This window comes from Entelurus aequoreus, linkage group LG02, assembly GCF_033978785.1.
Source record: "Entelurus aequoreus isolate RoL-2023_Sb linkage group LG02, RoL_Eaeq_v1.1, whole genome shotgun sequence".
Taxonomy (NCBI): domain Eukaryota; kingdom Metazoa; phylum Chordata; class Actinopteri; order Syngnathiformes; family Syngnathidae; genus Entelurus; species Entelurus aequoreus.
In genome coordinates this window covers 83681947-83703675 of record NC_084732.1, presented here as the reverse complement: position 1 = coordinate 83703675, position 21729 = coordinate 83681947, and the positions used below count along the sequence as shown (strand labels likewise).

At 39.4% G+C, this 21729-nt stretch overlaps 1 protein-coding gene across 1 annotated transcript in view; it reads right to left on the bottom strand.

Annotated features, from left to right (window-relative positions):
- The window catches only part of mpped2a (metallophosphoesterase domain containing 2a), a 147910-nt gene extending 145920 nt beyond the window's left edge, over positions 1 to 1990 (bottom strand). Inside the window, exon 1 of the mRNA XM_062069458.1 lies at positions 1539 to 1990. The gene's annotated coding sequence lies outside the window, so the exon portion shown is untranslated. The remainder of the gene's footprint in view (positions 1 to 1538) is intronic.
- Between the last annotated feature and the right edge of the window lie 19739 nt (positions 1991 to 21729).

Below are 21729 nucleotides of genomic sequence, written 5' to 3'. Positions count from 1 at the left end.
TCGGGTCTCCATTTAGCAAGGTGGCCCATAATACTGGTATGTATGTGTATGTATATATATATATATATATATATATATATATATATATATATATATATATACATACATACATACATTCATACATATATACACACACACACACATTTATACACACACACACACACACATATATATACACACACATGTACACATTTTTACACGTACACATATATATATACATATATTCACACATAAACACATAAAAATACATATATGCACACATATATACACACATACATAAACATATATACACACATACATATACATATATACACACACATACTGTATGTACACGCACGCAAGCGCACACACACACACACACACACACATCCATTTTTAAAAAAATGTATGTGTCTATTTAGAATTGGGATGAATAAGAATCTCGATTTGCATGTGAATCGATTTGTTGTGTGCACCCCTAAAAAATCGCAAATCACTAATAATTCTAAATCAGCTAAAATTCTGTGTTTTGTTATTTATTTAAGTTACCAGCCTTTAAGCAAAGGAATGCATCGTTTGTTCTCAGACACACACACACAACATTCTTAGAAGGCGCATGGCTGCACCACATTAAAAACATCGCGTATCTCTTGTGCACCTGTTTCACAAACCAGGCTTTGAACAATGTAGCTGCTGCACATTCTCCTTTTCAATGTAAACCTCAACAGAAGTGGGCATGTTGTGCCAATGCATGCAACAATGAACAGTGCAGCGACATGTGTGTGTCCTATTCTACATTACATAAAGAACCCAAGCTTTTTTTTTTTTATATCTGCACACATTTTTTGTTCAATTCAAACCTTCATATAAGTAGGCATGTTTTGCAAACGCGTGCAATAATTAGTGCACCGACGTGTGTGTAAGCGTGTGCATTCACATTACAAAAGGCAAACCTTTTAAAAAAAAAAAAAATAGCTGCACACGTTCCTATTTTTAATATAAACCTTAACAGAAGTAGACACATTTTTGCAAAATGCATGCAATGAAATAGTGTGCGTGCACAAAGTGTCTCCCTTATGGCGGTACAGTAGCAGCCACTAGCTTAGCGTGCTAAAGCTCTCCAGTCAGGGCATTTTTTTTTTTAATTTGAATTCTGCTGCTCGGCTCTGATGCCGGTGCGCCCTCGTTTACTGTCCGGGTAGCCTGCGCCTCATCGGCTTAACTTTCCGGGTGAAGCGAGAATGGGGGTGACGGGCACCACGCGTATACACTCTCCAAATAAATGCGTGCTATGTGCTGCTAAACATCACGACGCGAACATAAAGGTTTTAAACTCGCTTACACACACACACACAAAAAAAAAAAAAAAAAAAAAAAAAAAAAGAGCACCCAGAAGGTGGCCACGGTGTCAAACAGCCCCGCGCTAACCTCTTGTTCCCGCACGGACCTGACAAGCAGGCACACCGCCGAGCGACGGCTACCACGAAACCGCTTCCCTTTCTCTTCGCCTTTCAAAAAGGCGGAGTGGGGGAAAAAAAAAAAAAAAAAGGTTCCCGTACCTTCGTCGTGTCAAGCCAGGTCGGAGGGGTCGCTCTCTACGCGGCGGCGAGGCGAGGGTCCATGCGGCAGCCGAGAACTCGGCGGTCCGGGACAAGGGGGAGTGGGAGGGGGTAGGGGAATTGGCAGAGGTCGGCGCAGGTAGGGCAGAACCTTCGACCCGGTGGGACCTCGGCTGGCTTCTGTGCAAAGAAAGCAGGCGGGAGGGAGAGCGGAGGAGGCGGGCGAGAGACACTGACGGAGGGGGGAGAGAGAGAGAGAGGGAGAGGGAGCAGCCTCCCACGGAAGGAGGCAGAGTGCAGTGAATAGGAGTTACCGCTGGGGTCAGAGAGCACAGGCGAGCACAACCTCCCGCCCTCCCGCGCGCGCGCCCTCACCGGCGGGCACACGCTCGGGAGAGAGGCGGGGAGGGGTGGAGGAGGAGGCGCGCTCAAGCGAAGTGCCGCGCTACGGTCGTGATGCGTTCACTTGCGTTTCGAAATGACGCCTTCCATATTCCAAACAGAATCACAATCAGAAGTACTTTTAATAATCCCTGAAGGGAATTACAATTCTCAGCACAATCCCATTCAAGAGCAGGCAAACATTACAAGGGAGACAGAACAGGATCGCTGACGGCTCTGCCAACTTCGGGCGCCCCTTACAAAAAAGGTGAGAAACAGGTAAACGCGGGGGTGAGAGAAGCAAATATTCAGTCTAAGGCAGACCTGGGCATTCTGCGGCCCGCGGGCCACATCCGGCCCTTTGTGCGTCCCTGTCCGGCCCGCGTGAGGCCAATCATAAATTACAAAATACATTTGAAAAAGTATCTATGTCGAGTGTGCAATACAACGGTGCTGCTCGAACCTACCTAGGTTCCATTCTAGAGGCTAACCTTTCCTGTGACAAAATGGCAACCAAGGTAATCAAAAAGGTTAACCAACGAACGAGATTTCTCTACAGAATTTCCTCTCTGGTCAACAAAAGCACCTTGAGGATTCTGGCGGGAACTCTCGTTCAACCCTTTTTCGATTATGCATGCACCTCCTGGTACCCTAGCACCTCCAAAACCCTCAAATCTAAACTCCAAACATCTCAGAACAAGCTAGTCAGGTTACTTCTAGACCTCCACCCCAGATCCCACCTCACTCCTACCCACTTCTCTAAAGTGGGCTGGCTCAAAGTGGAGGACAGAGTTAAACAACTTGCACTGAGCCTAGTCTATACAATCCGCTACACCTCCCTGATACCGAAGTACATATCAAACTACTTCCTTAACGTAAATGACCGCCATAACCACAACACCAGGGGGTGCTCCACTAACCACGTTAAACCCAGATTCCGAACTAACAAAGGTCTTAACTCATTCTCTTTCTATGCCACATCAATGTGGAATGCGCTCCCAACAGGTATAAAAGAAAGGGCATCTCTATCCTCCTTCAAAACCGCAATAAAAGTTCACCTCCAGGCAGCTACAACCCTAAACTAACACCCTCCCCGGATTGCTAATAATCAAATGTAAACAATCAAATGCAGATACTTTTTCTTTTTCTTATGCCTTCTGATCTCTCTCTCTCTCTCTCTCTCTATGTCCACTACTTGATGTCCATACCCCCCCCCACCCCCCCCTCCACACCCCTGATTGTAAATAATGTAAATAATTCAATGTGATTATCTTGTGTGATGACTGTATTATGATGATAGTATATATGATAGTATATATCTGTATCATGAATCAATTTAAGTGGACCCCGACTTAAACAAGTTGAAAAACTTATTCGGGTGTTACCATTTAGTGGTCAATTGTACGGAATATGTACTTCACTGTGCAACCTACTAATAAAAGTCTCAATCAATGCTTTTGTTTTGAAAAGCGTTATTTGTATTACTTCCGTGTGGACATATGCGCGTGCGTGATTGTGAGTGAATGTGAACAGCTGCAATTACAAATTACAAAATAAAGGTGAAAAAACATCTATGTCGTGCGCGCAATACAACTGTGCTGCTTTTATTTTGAAAAGTGTTATTTATGGGCATATGTCCGTGTGTAACCTGTGAGTGAAGGTGCACAGCGACAAGTGATGCACGGTTTACACCCGAGACGCTACGTTACTAGAGAAAGTTACAGGAATGCACACTTCATCTTATGCTTACATTTCATTGTGCAACATGAGGATGTTTAAGGGGAACTAAATGTGATCTCTGAAAGATGTAAGCACAAGTTAACACTTGCAGGGCATTACTGCCTGACGCACCTCCGACAGTGCCATGTGGTGCTGGCTGCAGGGTCGTCAGCCGGGAGCCACCCTTCACGGATGTTTCGCTCCTTTAATCCCGGAACATCTCCGGGTGGTGGAGCAGCGACAGGGACGTCTCGCTGCCACCCCCTGCAGCCAACTGGAGGATCCATAATGTACCCACATTCTAACCCCGGTGTTATTGCTGTTGTGTATATGGAATGAGTCCCAAGGGACTATGCATGGCAGGGACGTCCATCTCCCTGAGTCAAGCGTGGGCCTGACCGCATACCATAACATGGCAGCAGGGAAGCCTCCCTACTGCCCCTTGTCTACACGCCTTGCTTTCCCCACGCCTTGTCGTTTCTTCTGAGCCACAACCAGAAGCTCCCCTGTTCTGCCTCCTCTGCTACGGCTTTGAGGGCCTTCTTTGGATTGGAGCCTTTGATCCCGAGGGACTTTAGGAGTCGCTGGGTGGACGCTCCAGTGTAGCCTCGACAGCCAACTTCTACTGGATAGGTGAAGGGCCTCCATCCTGCTTGTGCACACTCACTTGCCAGCTCTGAGTACTTGTCCCTCTTTCTTTCAAAGGCACGCGTGCGTGATTGTGAGTGAATGTGAACAGCTGCAATCACAAATTACAAAATAAAGTTGAAAAAACATCTATGTCGTGCGCGCAATACAACTGTGCTGCTTTTATTTTGAAAAGTGTTATTTATGGGCATATGTCCGTGTGTAACCTGTGAGTGAAGGTGCACAGCGACAAGTGATGCACGGTTTACACCCGAGACGCTACGTTACTAGAGAAAGTTACAGGAATGCACACTTCATCCTATGCTTACATTTCATTGTGCAACATGAGGATGTTTAAGGGGAACTAAATGTGATCTCTGAAAGGGGTACAAATGATTTCCAAAGCAGTGCTTTTGGTATAAAGTGAAGTTAGGTTAAATGAAAGTATTATTATTATTATTAATTATTATTACTATTATTATTATTATTATTATTTATCTTACGGTATATATCAAAAATAATATTGAGCAAAATTTAATTGAAATATTGTCGATGTGGCCCTCCAGCAGTGCTCGGGTTGCTCATGCGGCCCCCGGTAAAAATTAATTGCCCACCCCTGGTCTAAGGCATACTTTCCGACCCTCCCGATTTTCCCGGGAGACTCACGAATTTCAGTGCCCCTCCCGAAAATCTCCCGGGGCAACCATTCTCCCAAATTTCTCCCGATTTCCACCCGGACAACAATATTGGGGGCGTGCCTTAAAGGCACTGCCTTTAGCGTCCTCTACAACCTGTCGTCATGTCCGCTTATTCTCCATACAAACAGTGTGCCTTGAACTATACAAAGTATTTCAATGGTTGGAATCTGCACTTTTGCATGATATACTAGTTACTATTGTAATCTAATTAGTTACTATGGTGATCTAAGTCACAGCAGCTCAGACGAGGCACTAAGCAGTGTGGGTGGGGAGCGTTTCCACAGAGTGTTTCCAGAGCGAGCCTGAAAATGCGGTTGTCAGGGACAGACGCGGAAGGAGATTTTTACAACAAAGTTCGAAAGCTTAGTGATACAATGTCGGCGTTAACGCACTTTTTGGGTCTTTTTACGCATTGAAATCAGAAAGGACGCGAAATTCCAGAAATTCACGCGTCCCCCGGACGCAGATGTTTTATTTATTTATTTTTTTATTTTTTAAATTTTTTTTGAAATAGGGACAGCTACAGAAACATAGCTATCTGAAACAGTTATCCAATGTATCCATGTATGTTTATATTTGCCGGGTCAAATTATGAATTATTAATCGACTTCAAAGTAATGCACTTTCCGGTACAATTTCTAAAATTTTGATTCGCCGAAAGTTTTATCGATCACTAATTCCCGCATTTCCGGTATTAGGACTTCCGCACATTATTGTTTTCGTCACGGCGAGCAATAAACCCAAGAAGCTTCAATGAAAAGTGTCTTCAGGAGTCACTTTTCAGCAAAGGGCTCACTTATGACGATGGAAAGATGTTTTGCACGCCATGTAAAACGGGCTAAGAAAAAGAACACCTTTACGATCGGTTTTTAAACAACTGATGATACATGCAGGTGAGAATAATCAATTAAATGTGTCATATGCATGTATGCCCTGGCACACCATTATCATCATTTCATGACCGAAGCAAAACACTTTTTACACTTTTCTACTGAAATAAATACACCTACAACTTATTAAATAAAAATATAGACAAAAAAACGGCAGCGGTAAAGTTTAGATTCTTGAAGGAAAGAAGAAAGTGAATGAATGTTTATAACTGAATACATTTACATATGCATAACAATTTAGTTTTCTTTTTTATTCTTTTTTTTAATTAATTAAGTAACATTTATGGCAACCTTTTTCCAAAACACAATATAGAATGTGAGATATAACAGGATAATTCATACATTTATCATTTGTTTTCAAAACGCTTACAAAAAAACTGGGACCCCATTTTGAAGATTTCTAGCGCCAACACTGTGATATGTCAGATATATCAGATTGTAGGTTTTTTTGTTGTTTTTACCCTTCGCGTTCATATTTCGCTGTGTTTGTCGCATTTTCGTTGCGTTTCGCTTGATTGGAAAATAAGTCGATCAAAGGGGGGTGTGATGTCAATATTCAGTGTTTTATCGTTCATAGTTAATATTGTAAATCCCACATTCTTTATTTTCATGTATATTCTGGGTGTCTCATACAGTAAAAAAAGGTAAAATTCCATTACGTTTTTTTCAGGCGGTCTGTCATAACGTTTTAGCGTTCAATCAGACATTATTGTGAGGTTTTGAATTATTGTTCCTGAAAATAGACATATTGGCCCCCCGACATATTTTTTTCCCTAAATTTGACCCCCCCCCCCCCCCCCCCCGATTCAAAACAATTGCCCAAAACTCCCAATACTGCAATATGACTCAAGTAATAAACACCAAAAATATATATGTTCCATTGAAAATACAGAACATTACACACGGCGCTCAAAAATCTATCAATGTCACAGCGTGGTTTTCGCTTACTGCGGGGTCGTTCTCCCAGGAAGGCAAACGGACGACTCCGGACAGGATTTGCAGGTAGGAACATGATTTCATTTTAAGAAATAATCAACGAGGTACAAAACAGAAAACAACCCAAAGGCAAGCGTGCCTATCGCAGGCGGAAGCAAAGGCAAAAACTTAGGACATGAACCTCACCAAACTGTGGCATGAAACAAACACGAAACTGTGGCATGAAACAACTAGCATTAACTATGGCATAGAACAAATACGAAACTGAGGCATGAAACCAATACGAAACTGTGGCATGAAACAACTAAGACTTACGTAGTCCAGGCATGAGGCAAACAACTAATGACGCCAGGACGACTGACTGGCAAAGGCAGGCTTAAAGGCCTACTGAAACCCAACACTACCGACCACGCAGTCTTAACATTGCAACACATGCCAATACGGGCAGGTTAGATTAGTAAAGTGCAATTTTAAATTTCCCGCGAAATATTCTGCTGAAAACGTCTCGGTATGATGACGTTTGCGCGTGATGTCACGGATTGTGCGGACATATTGGGACACCATTGTGGCCAGCTATTAAGTCGTCTGTTTTCATCGCAAAATTCCACAGTATTCTGGACATCTGTGTTGGTGAATCTTTTGCAATTTGTTTAATGAACAATGAAGACAGCAAAGAAGAAAGCTGTAGGTGGGAAGCGGTGTATTAGCGGCCGGCTACAGCAACACAACCAGGAGGACTTTGAGTTGGATAGCAGACGCGCTACCGTGAGTACGCAGCAGCGGCTTCCAAACATTTGATCGCTTGCCCGTACGTGCGAGCCGCTATGTGCATGTCACGTATGTAACTTTGGGGAAATATATGTGCTGTATTAACTTTACGGAGGTGAACGGTACTTTGGGCTTTGGGATTGAGTGTGTTGTGCGGGTGTTTGATTTGTATTGGTGGGTTATATGGACGGGAGGGGGGAGGTGTTTGTTATGCGGATTAATTTGTGGCATATTAAATATAAGCCTGGTTGTGTTGTGGCTAATAGAGTATATATATGTCTTGTGTTTATTTACTGTTTTAGTCATTCCCAGCTGAATATCAGGTTTCACCCGCCTCTCACAGCATCTTCTCTATCTGAATCGCTTCCACTGCCCTCTAATCTTTCACTCTCACTTTCCTCATCCACGAATCTTTCATCCTCGCTCAAATTAATGGGGTAATCGTCGCTTTCTCGGTCCGAATCGCTCTCGCTGCTGCTGGCCATGATTGTAAACAATGTGCAGATGTGAGGAGCTCCACAACCTGTGACGTCACGCTACTTCCGGTACAGGCAAGGCTTTTTTTAATCAGCGACCAAAAGTTGCGAACTTTATCGTCGATGTTCTCTACTAAATCCTTTCAGCAAAAATATGGCAATATCGCGAAATGATCAAGTATGACACATAGAATGGACCTGCTATTCTCGTTTAAATAAGAAAATTTCATTTCAGTAGGCCTTTAAATAGTCCTCTGATTAGCAGCGAGTGCGCGCCCTGAACACCAGAGGCAGGTGAAAATCATAAGTAGCCATTATAACAAAAACAAACTCAGGTGTCAAACAGGAACTAAAAGAGTCCAAATCTAACAGAACATAACAAAAACATGATCCGGACCACGGATCATGACAATCAAAATGTTTTAGTACGACTTTGGTAAGCTATGAAGCCACACCGCTTGATGGATTGTACTGTGCTTCAACATACGAGTATTATTATGGTGTGTTTATAAGCTAAGGCATATTATCTGGTACCTGCTGATCTGTATTTGGGATCTGCATAAGTCCTGAAAATTTGCGCGCGTCCGCCTTTTTTCAGGCCACATTTTTTTAGGCCATATTGCCCATTTCTAGCAGCCACCACTGGTGCAGAGGCAAAATCCTAAAAGCACGGTCCAAATGCTTCTAGACTGCCCATGCGTTAATAATATTACAACGTTACTAATGTGCAAAAAGGGAGTCAGATTAACACCGATGGTATTGTGTACACATAACATGACCTTTACATTTAACCCATCACACTACTGAACCAGTGGAGCCGTGGGTTGGGCTTTCCGGTGTCTAGGTGCAGGGGTTAAGCCTTGCTCAAGGGTACCCCAGCCGTGACATTGCCGTGATCCAGCAGGAGACGTGGGGATATTCACTCCTCCCGACATATATCCCGAAACCAACCTGGGGTTCTTGCGCCTCAGGCCACATTTGCACTTGGCGCTGCGGCCAAGAGGGATTGTGGCGCTCACACTGACCAGCTGTGACGCAAGACGGCGGCTTGAGGACAGAAACCGTTTGAATGTCTCTCGGTAGTGCAAATGAAATCAAAAAGATATATGTTTAGTGATGTACACTTTTTACCCCATATGTGTGTCGCTGTACGCCTCCAGTCCTTGAAAAAGTATTTCCCTGTAGTAGGGTCTCCTCACGGTTGTAAAACTTTATGATACGGCTTATTAAGCAGGCTATTGATTTTATCACACACCATCTCTTGTAGTATTCAATTATTGTACGTACTTAAACACCTCTGAGATCTTTTCCATCATTTTCAAATGAGCTCTTGGAAATGGATGCTTGGTGATTGGCCTGGTAAATAATTGCACCAAAAGTTAAAGTACTTTATTTTTTTTTTTTCTAACTTTATGCAGAATCAATTAACTTCTCACATGAGCAGGTTTATCGGTCCATTATGCGCCACCTCACAACTTTGTCCAACTTCCTCGCACAATTTGGCCAATCAAATTTGTCTCTGACTGTCTAATCAAAACTTATTTTTGTTTATTTTTTTCACCATTGGCCATACTTGCCAACATTGAGACCTCCGAATTCGGGAGATTTGGGGGGGTCGGGGTGGGCGGGGCCGGGGGCGGGGTTAAGGGGGTGGAGTATATTTATAGCTAGAATTCACTGAAATTCAAGTATTTCTTATATATATATATATATATATATATATATATACATATATATATATATATATATATAAATATATAAGAAATACTTGACTGTCAGTGAATTTTAGCTATATATATATATATATATATATATATATATATATATATATATATATATATATATATATATATATATATATATATACACAGTGTTTCCCACACATTCATTTATTTGTGGCGGCCCGCCACGAAAGAATTACGACCGCCACAAATAAAATTAAAAAAAATAAATAAATAAAAATTGTTTTTTTTATTTTTTATTTTTTGTCCTGTCCAGATTCTCAGGCAAATCATAAAGTTGATGTAGATGCCCATATAGGCTGTTCAGATTTACTTTACAAAAGAGAAGTGTAGGATACTTCTCTTGTTGCCTTATTTGTATTTGACCACTACTGTTTTCTGTTTATTTGTTACTGACTGTGGCAGGACACCTCTGCCTCTGTTTCACTTTATGTTGCTGGTAAATAATATGGTTGTAGTAGTAGGCTAAAGTTAAATTATTTAGTATTCACTAATTAAAGGGGCAGAGCTTTAAGAGACATTTTAGCTTTTATATTTTATAAGATATATTTTTTGTAAGAACCACAATTAATAAATATATTTCAGTGAATAACTTATTGTTCAAATCTGTATATAAATATGTACATAAAGTGTTGTAATTATATTGTAAAATGGATGGATGGATGGATGGATGGACGTTTAAAACAAAACTGTTTTTATTAATTAGTAAGTATACATTTTTTGAGCCTTTTTAGAGAAAATCATATCATTGTAGTAAATTATGCAAATTACTCGATGATGTCATGGTGACCACGCCCATAGCCACGCCCATAGCCACAGGTATCTTGGCAGTTTATGGGAAACACTGTATATATATATATAGTCCAGCTGGAAATCGGGAGAAATTCGGGAGAATGGTTGTCCCGGGAGATTTTCGAGGCACTGAAATTCGTGAGTCTCCTGGAAAATTCGGGAGGGTTGGCAAGTATGCCATTGGCTCTCCAACTACCACCATAATGACCAACATTAAGATGCAGTGGCGTAGTAGGCCTAAGTACTCATCAAAAACAAGGCAGAGGTTTTATTTAACAAGTATATTTAATAGTTTTGGCCACTGTAACATTACACACAGTTTGAACAGTAACAATGTGTTTGAAGACAGGAAAATTAAAACACTGTACTTTAATAAAGGGATTTTTTTGGGCATACCACTAGATTGAGTCCACTTTCTACTAGTGTGGGGGTCGGCAACCCAAAACGTTGAAAGAGCTATATTGGACCAAAAATACAAAAAACAAATATTTATGGAGCCGCAAAAAATCAAAACCTGTATATAAGTCTTATAATCAAGGCAACCCATGGTGTAAGTGTCTATATTAGCTATAAGAGTCTACTATCAAAATTACTTTAAAAGTCTTGTATAAGTGTTATAATGGAGGCAACACATGACGTGTCTATATTAGCTATAATAGTCTACTATCAAAATGACTGTGTCACAGGCTGAAGCAAATCTTTGTTGACAGAAATGTTGAAATTTAATATTCATTCTACATGTTATTACAACATTAGAAACTATTAGTAAATCCGAGGCTACTCAGAAGGTGAGATAACTCCTGGAAATGACAGGCTTTTAATGGCCAAAGGTATAGATGTGTGTGTCCAAGTTAAAGGAAACAACAGGCTGTCTTCTTCTAATGGATGTATTACAATCTTTGGCAAGCTAGGTAATGTTTGCTGTGGTCTGGAACAACATGGCGCACAAACAACTATCTGAAATGCAGCCAATATTACATACAGATAATGTGTCATGAGACATTAAAAACTAAATTATATACAAAGAGGATAAAATTAATGGGTATTAAATGAGCTCAAATATACCTACAAACGAGGCATAATGATGCAATATGTACATACAGCTAGCCTAAATAGCATGTTAGCATTGATTAGCTTGCAGTCATGCAGTGACCAAAAATGCCTGATTAGCACTCCAACAAGTCAATAGCATCAACAAAGCTCACCTTTGTGCATTCACGCACAGCATAAAATGTTTGGTGTACAAAATGAGACAAAGGAGTGGAATATTTTACATGTAAACAAACGGTTGCGTCACAGTCCACACTATGGTGAGGTCAGAACCACTGAATTTTGTAGGACATAACGATGTTCGCCAAATACTCTCATCAGTGAAACATACATATTAAACAGTGGGCTTTCTAACAATTGGGAAGGTTTGTGTCATGTTTGTCCTCAAACAAATAAAATACTAAAACAAAAAAAATATTTTCACATCATTTTTCATTTTCAATCCTTTTTTAAAAATGCTCCAGGGAGCCACTAGGGTTGCACTAAAGAGCCGCCCTACTGGTGTAGACCAAGCAGGAACAACAACATGTAACAATTCATCAACTCTTTATTGCTCAAACAACACAATTGTTGTCCTCCTACATAGCGCATAACTACTTCCTGTTCGTGTGTACGGCGCTAAGTCTTCTGGGTAATGTAGGAAAACACTCAATGACAGACCGAACACTCACTTCTATTCTCACTTGTATTGGTATGTTTATTTTACTTTTTTTATCCAGGGTTGAGCAATTAAAAACAGATTTTCATGTTATTAAAAAAGTATTGATTTTGAATGGAGAATCGATTCTGAATCGAATCTTTACCCCCGAGAATCGAATCAAATCTTGTGGGTGCCCAAAGATTCACAGCCCTCATAGTTATGGTGTGTTGGTCAGTTCAGTCTTTGCTGTCCGTTGCACCCTACAAAGTGTTAATACCGTAAGTTTTGAATTGAGGATCGATTCTGAATCGAATCGTTACCCCCAAGAATCGAATCAAATCGTGTGGTGCCCAAATATTCACAGCCCGAGTAGTTATGGTGTGTTGGTCAATTCAGTCTTTGCTGTCCGTTGCACCCTACAAAGTGTTAATACCGTAAGTATTGTACTAAACAGCTGTTTGATGTTAAAGTGCATCTTAATTGCTGTTTTCATTTACACATTTGAAGGTGTTGAAATCGCCATGTAAAATGGCCAATGCTAATCAGTAGCATATCAATAGCAAAACAAATTTACAAAACCCAAAACCAGTGAAGTTGGCACGTTGTGTAAATGGTAAATAAAAACAGAATACAATGATTTGCAAATCCTTTTAAACTTATATTCAATTGAATAGACTGCAAAGACAAGATACTTAACGTTCGAACTGGAAAACGTTGTTATTTTTTTGCAAATATTAGCTCATTTGGAATTTTATGCCTGCAACATGTTTCAAAAAAGCTGGCACAAGTGGAAAAAAGACTGAGAAAGTTGAGGAATGCTCATCAAACACTTATTTGGAACATCCCACAGGTGAACAGGCTAATTTGGAACAGGTGGGTGCCATGATTGGGTATAAAAGCAGCTTCCATGAAATGCTCAGTCATTCACAAACAAGGATGGTTCGAGGGTCACCGCTTTGTCAACAAATGCGTGAGCAAATTGTTTAAGAACAACATTTCTCAACGAGCTATTGCAAGGAATTCAGGGATTTCGCCATATACGGTCAATAATATCATCAAAAGGTTCAGAGAATCTGGAGAAATCCCTGCATGTAAGCAGCAAGGCTGAAAATCCACATTAAATGCCCATGACCTTTGATCCTGCATCAAAAAACAACATCAGTGTGTAAAGGATATCACCACATGGGCTCAGGAACACTTCCGAAAACCACTGTCAGTAACTACAGTCCGTCGCTACATCTGTAAGTGCAAGTTAAAACTGTAATATGCAAAGGGGAAGCCATTTATCAACAACACCCAGAAACGCAGTCGTCTTCGCTGGGCCCGGGCTCATCTAAGATGGACTGATGCAAAGTGGAAAAGTGTTCTGTAGTCTGACGAATACACATCTGTAAAACATAATCTATGCATCATTTTGACCAAAGAACCACCGTTACATGTTATGTAGACCACAAGGAAGTGTTTTACATTTAGAAAAATAAAATAAAAAATAAATAAATGATAAATGGGTTATACTTGTATAGCGCTTTTCTACCTTCACGGTACTCAAAGCGCTTTGACAGTATTTCCACATTCACCCATTCACACACACATTCACACACTGATGGCGGGAGCTGCCATGCAAGGCGCTAACCAGCCGCCATCAGGAGCAAGGGTGAAGTGTCTTGCCCAAGGACACAACGGACGTGACTGGGATGGTAGAAGGTGGGGATTGAACCCCAGTAACCAGCAACCCTCCGATTGCTGGCACGGCCACTCTACCAACTTGACCCTTTTAATGCGCCCTATGTAGAATAGAAAAGAATAGTATAGAATAGAAAGTACTTTTTGATCCCTAGGGGAAATTCAGCACCACAGTTTGCTCACAATAAACAATAAACACTTAGGTATTTTTTTACATGTTAATAATATAAATACAGTCTATTATACAGCATTATTCACAAGTGAATAATATAAATACAGTCTATTATTCTAATTATTCACATATTATTCACATGTGAATAATGCTGTATAATAGACTGTATGTATATTATTCACATGTGAATAATGCTGTATAATAGACTGTATTTATATTATTCACATGTGAATAATGCTGTATCATAGACTGTATTTATATTATTCACATGTGAATAATGCTGTATAATAGACTGTATTTATATTATTCACATGTGAATAATGCTGTATCATAGACTGTATTTATACTATTCACATGTGAATAATGCTGTATAATAGACTGTATTTAAATTATTCACATGTGAATAATGCTGTATAATAGACTGTATTTATGTTATTCACATGTGAATAATGCTGTATGATAGACTGTATTTATATTATTCATATGTGAATAATGCTGTATAATAGACTGTATTTATATTATTCACATGTGAATAATGCTGTATCATAGACTGTATTTATATTATTCACATGTGAATAATGCTGTATAATAGACTGTATTTAAATTATTCACATGTGAATAATGCTGTATAATAGACTGTATTTATATTATTCACATGTGAATAATGCTGTATCATAGACTGTATTTATATTATTCACATGTGAATAATGCTGTATAATAGACTGTATTTATATTATTCACATGTGAATAATGCTTTATCATAGACTGTATTTATATTATTCACATGTGAATAATGCTGTATAATAGACTGTATTTAAATTATTCACATGTGAATAATGCTGTATAATAGACTGTATTTATATTATTCACATGTGAATAATGCTGTATAATAGACTGTATTTATATTATTCACATGTAAAAAAAAATATGTTTATTGTGAGCAAACTGTGGTGCTGAATTTCCCCCAGGGATCAATAAAGTACTTTCTATTCTATTCTATTCTATTCTATTCTTATATATGAAAATAGACCTGAGTAGACCCGCTCATCGGCAGTGCGCCGTATAACCTGGTGCCCCCTATGGTCCGGAAAATACGATATGTTTAATGTAATTTTCTGTTAAAATAAAGCCCATAATAAAAAAAAAAATTGGGGTCTCCTTTATTATGGAAGAGTATGGAAATTGGGACAACCCCAATGTTAAACCAACAATTCCCAGGTAGCGATAATGAACAGTGCATATGTTCAAAAAGCTTTCCATCCCTAGTGAAGTGAGGCGGCACTCGTGCTATCCCAGATATATTCTATGTGGGGAACATTCTGCCGGAGCACAGGACGTGTTATAAGATCTAAGATTAGACAAGAACAAGGCTCTGTTGGGTTCCCAAGTAAACAATACTAATGAGCACCTGTGGGAGTCCTTCACACAACACGAAATGGGCCAGCTTCTAGAACCTTGCCACTTGGACGGCTGGCAGGACTGCTCCGCGGGGTTTAAACGGTTAATTATCCATTCCTTCAATTATACATGGATTGTTGGAGATCTGGCCTGGTTTTCGCCCAATCTCTCTGAAATACAACTTGGCCGAGTTGCTTTCTTGTCCTAAAAAGACCTTTTCCTTGCATATTTGAAGGTTGTCATTTGTCAGATGTATTATTTAATTGACTCTGAGGAGCGTTTAGTGGGAATAACGTTTGCTACAAACATGGCAATTAAGTGTCAAGATGAATGATGCTGTTCTCGCCTTTTGTCTGTTTTTCTTCCGAGGGGGTTTAATTGAATTGCCGGCCATCACGCAGTTCGGCCTCGATTGGGATCGGCGACGAGAAAAAAAAAATAATATGAAAGAATCAATTTGTAAGTCGCGAGGCTAGGCTATTTTTTTTTTTTTTTAATACACTGATGGGATTTGTGATGAGAAGAGGCTGCCTAGGACAATCCATAATGGACTCATCTCAGGGGTTCTGCCACATTTACATGTCTGCCAGTTCAAGCAGAGCGCTGTTTTTGTAATTTTACTGACAAGCTTCAAATTTTTTCCCCGACCCATCTGCACGGCCGCGAGTCATTTCCATTTGACTTTTCCCTTATCTGCACGCGCGCACACACAAAAGCATTTCCATCAACTAGCCAGCGGGTGTTAATGTGAAAACGGGGTTTAGATTTTATGTGGCGAGGCTACATTTAAACATTTGACCAGCCCCCCCCCCCCGCCCCCCCCATACAGAGAAGTGATGATAGATAGGTGCACCAAATGTCACGCAGGAAATGGCTTTTGCCATCAATGTTTTATTCAGCCACTGTGATCACATTAATACAATAGAACATGTAAATGTTATACTGAGTGTGAAAAACACTATAGGTTTTATGACCTTCTCTATAAGAAAGCAAAATGACTTTCCATCCAAATGAGGGGAAATGAGACACATATTTAATGGCAGGGAGAAATAGGAGGGTGAGCACTCTCGGCGGGCGGAACGTGATATTCACTTAACCCCGCCGGCCGGGCAATTTATGACTGTGTATGTTGCTGATGTCTTCTATGGAGGGAAAATTGTGTGTATTTATAATTTAAAAAAATACATACATATATACAGTCGCGATCAAAAGTTGACATACACTTGTAAAGAACATAATGTCATGGCTGTCTTGAGTTTCCAATAAATTCTACAACTCTTATTTTTTTGTGTGATAGAGTGATCGGAGCACATACTTGTCGGTCACAAAAAACATTCATGAAGTTTGGTTCTTTTATGAATTTATTATGGGTCTACTGAACGTGGTAAAGGAATGGTTAAATCAGGCTAGAATCAAGGTTTTTTTTGAATGGCCTTCCCAAAGTCCTGGACAATGCTGAAGAAACAAGTCCATGTCAGAAAACCCACACATTTAGCTGAACTGCACCAATTTTGTCGAGAGGAGTGGTCAAAAATTCAAGCAGAAGCTTGTGGATGGCTATCAAAAGTGCCTTATTGCAGTGAAACTTGCCAAGGGACATGTAACCAAATATTAACATTGCTGTATGTATACTTCTGACCCAGCAGATTTGCTCACATTTTCAGTAGACCCATAATAAATTCATAAAAGAACCAAACTTCATGAATGTTTTTTTGTGACCAACAAGTATGTGCTCCAATCACTCTATCACAAAAAAAATAAGAGTTGTAGAAATTATTGGAAACTCAAGACAGCCATGACATTATGTTCTTTACAAGTGTATGTAAACTTTTGATCACAACTGTATATATATACATATACAAACATATACAAATACATATATATATATATATATATATATATATATATATATATATATATATATATATATATATATATATATATATATATATATATATATATTAGATATATATATATATATATATATATATATATATATGTATATATATATATATATATATATATATATATATATATATATATATATATATATATATATATATATGTACATATATATATATATATATACACTACCGTTCAAAAGTTTGGGGTCACATTGAAATGTCCTTATTTTTGAAGGAAAAGCACTGTACTTTTCAATGAAGATAACTTTAAACTAGTCTTAACTTTAAAGAAATACACTCTATACATTGCTAATGTGGTAAATGACTATTCTAGCTGCAAATGTCTGGTTTTTGGTGCAATATCTACATAGGTGTATAGAGGCCCATTTCCAGCAACTATCACTCCAGTGTTCTAATGGTACAATGTGTTTGCTCATTGGCTCAGAAGGCTAATTGATGATTAGAAAACCCTTGTGCAATCATGTTCACACATCTAAAAACAGTTTAACTCGTTACAGAAGCTACAAAACTGACCTTCCTTTGAGCAGATTGAGTTTCTGGAGCATCACATTTGTGGGGTCAATTGAACGCTCAAAATGGCCAGAAAAAGAGAACTTTCATGTGAAACTCGACAGTCTATTCTTGTTCTTAGAAATGAAGGCTATTCCACAAAATTGTTTGGGTGACCCCAAACTTTTGAACGGTAGTGTATATATATATATACATATATATACACACATACACACATATATACATACATACAGTATATACATACATACATACATACATACATACATACATACATACATACATACATACATACATACATACATACATACATACATACATACATATATACATACATACATACATACATACATATACATACATACACATGTATATACAAACCCCGTTTCCATATGAGTTGGGAAATTGTGTTAGATGTAAATATAAACGGAATACAATGATTTGCAAATCCTTTTCAACCCATATTCAATTGAATGCACTACAAAGACAAGATATTTGATGTTCAAACTCATAAACTTTATTTTTTTTTTGCAAATAATAATTAACTTAGAATTTCATGGCTGCAACACGTGCCAAAGTAGTTGGGAAAGGGCATGTTCACCACTGTGTTACATGGCCTTTCCTTTTAACAACACTCAGTAAACGTTTGGGAACTGAGGAGACACATTTTTTAAGCTTCTCAGGTGGAATTCTTTCCCATTCTTGCTTGATGTACAGCTTAAGTTGTTCAACAGTCTGGGGGTCAGTTACCCATGTCTTGGGGCACTAATACACCCCCATACCATCACAGATGCTGGCTTTTCAACTTTGCGCCTATAACAATCCGGATGGTTCTTTTTCTCTTTGGTCCGGAGGACACGACGTCCACAGTTTCCGAAAACAGGTTGAAATGTGGACTCGTTAGACACAGAACACTTTTCCACTTTGTATCAGTCCATCTTAGATGAGCTCAGGCCCAGCGAAGCCGACGGCGTTTCTGGGTGTTGTTGATAAATGGTTTTCGCCTTACGTAGGAGAGTTTTAACTTGCACTTACAGATGTAGCGACCAACTGTAGTTACTGACAGTGGTTTTCTGAAATGTTCCTGAGCCCATGTGGTGATATCCTTTACACACTGATGTCGCTTGTTGATGCAGTACAGCTTGAGGGATCGAAGGTCACGGGCTTAGCTGCTTACGTGCAGTGATTTCCCCAGATTCTCGGAACCCTTTGATGATATTACGGACCGTAGATGGTGAAATCCCTAAATTCCTTGCAATAGCTGGTTGAGAAAGGTTTTTCTTAAACTGTTCAACAATTTGCTCACGCATTTGTTGACAAAGTGGTGACCCTCGCCCCATCCTTGTTTGTGAATGACTGAGCATTTCATGGAATCCACTTTTATACCCAATCATGGCACCCACCTGTTCCCAATTTGCCTGTTCACCTGTGGGATGTTCCAAAGAAGTGTTTGATGAGCATTCCTCAACTTTATTAGTATTTATTGCCATCTTTCCCAACTTCTTTGTCACGTGTTGCTGGCATCAAATTCTAAAGTTAATGATTATTTGCAAAAAAAAAAATGTTTATCAGTTTGAACATCAAATATGTTGTCTTTGTAGCATATTCAACTGAATATGGGTTGAAAATGATTTGCAAATCATTGTATTCCGTTTATATTTACATCTAACACAATTTCCCAACTCATATGGAAACAGGGTTTCTATAAAAATACACATACATACATATATACATGCATATATATATATATATATATATATATATATATATATATATATATATATATATATATATATATATATATATATATATATATATATATATATATATATACATACATATACATACAGATATACATACATACACACACACAGACACACATATATACACACATTTTTTGTGAAAGACAGTGGGTTGAAAATATTTGTTTTAGTTATGAATCATTTTGGAGGGTTGCAATTCATTTTTTGGGTTACAAATTGTTTTGTTTTGTCCCCTTTGTGAAGGACAGTGTTTTTTTTTCATTTTTATTATGAATCATTTTTTGGGGTTACAAAATCAATCAATCAATCAATGTTTATTTATATAGCCCTAAATCACAAGTGTCTCAAAGGGCTGTACAAGCCACAACGACATCCTCGGTACAGAGCCCACATAAGGGCAAGGAAAACTCACCCCAGTGGGACGTCGGTGAATGACTATGAGAAACCTTGGAGAGGACCGCATATGTGGGTAACCCCCCCCCCCCTCTAGGGGAGACCGAAAGCAATGGATGTCGAGTGGGTCTGACATAACATTGTGAAAGTCCAGTCCACAGTGGATCCAACACATCAGCGGGAGTCCAGTCCACAGCGGGGCCAACAGGAAACCATCCCGAGCGGAGACGGGTCAGCAGCGCAGAGATGTCCCCAACCGATGCACAGGCTAGTGGTCCACCCGGGGTCCCGGCTCTGGACAGCCAGCACTTCATCCATGGCCACCGGACCTATGCAACTCCCCCTCGCAAGGGACAGGGGAGAAGAGGAGAGAAGAAAAGAAACGGCAGATCAACTGGTCTAAAAAAAGGGGGTCTATTTAAAGGCTAGAGTATACAAATGAGTTTTAAGATGGGACTTAAATGCTTCTACTGAGGTAGCATCTCTAACTGTTACCGGGAGGGCATTCCAGAGTACTGGAGCCCGAATAGAAAACGCTCTATAGCCCGCAGACTTTTTTTTGGCTCTGGGAATCACTAATAAGCCGGAGTTCTTTGAACGCAGATTTCTTGTCGGGACATATGGTACAATACAATCGGCGAGATAGGCTGGAGCTAAACCGTGTAGTATTTTTTACGTAAGTAGTAAAACCTTAAAGTCGCATCTTAAGTGCACAGGAAGCCAGTGCAAGTGAGCCAGTATAGGCGTAATATGATCAAACTTTCTTGTTTTTGTCAAAAGCCTTGCAGCCGCATTTTGTACCAACTGTAATCTTTTAATGCTAGACATAGGGAGACCCGAAAATAATACGTTACAGTAATCGAGACGAGACGTAACGAACGCATGAATAATGATCTCAGCGTCGCTAGTGGACAAGATGGAACAAATTTTAGCGATATTACGGAGATGAAAGAAGGCCGTTTTAGTAACACTCTTAATGTGTGACTCAAACGAGAGAGTTGGGTCGAAGATAATACCCAGATTCTTTACCGAGTCGCCTTGTGTAATTGTTTGGTTGTCAAATGTTAAGGTGGTATTATTAAATAGATGTTGGTGTTTTGGTTACAAATAGTTTTTTGGCACCCCAAAAAAAGAATTTGTTAGCATGATTTGTTTGCAAATATTTTGTTTTTGCAAATATTTTTTTAGTTTCAAATCCAGTTTTTGTTTGCAATTCTTTTTTTGTTGCAAATGTTTCTTTTTTTTTGGTTCCAAATCTGGTTTTGGTTTAAAATCCATGTTTTGCTTGCTTACATTAAAGGACACCGATTTCTCTCTATAGTCTTCTGCCACGTCAACAAATACAAATCGAGGCCCGCCTCTGAACCAGCCCCTCCACGCATGGAACGGAGCTAGATTTTTATTTTTTTTCTTAACCGCTAATGCCGTTCAGATGTACGGGAGGCAGATAGCGGGTCTGCAGGACGAGATACTGTTTATTTGATTGAAAAACACACACAGGCTAAAACGTTTGCCCCTGCAGCTCAGCAGCGCTCTAAATACCAGACTTGCTGCTGGCTGCCAGTCCAGAAATGAGCTGAAAATTCAACAGTCAATACTCCATGTAATGGGCTAGGTGGAAAAAAATTAAA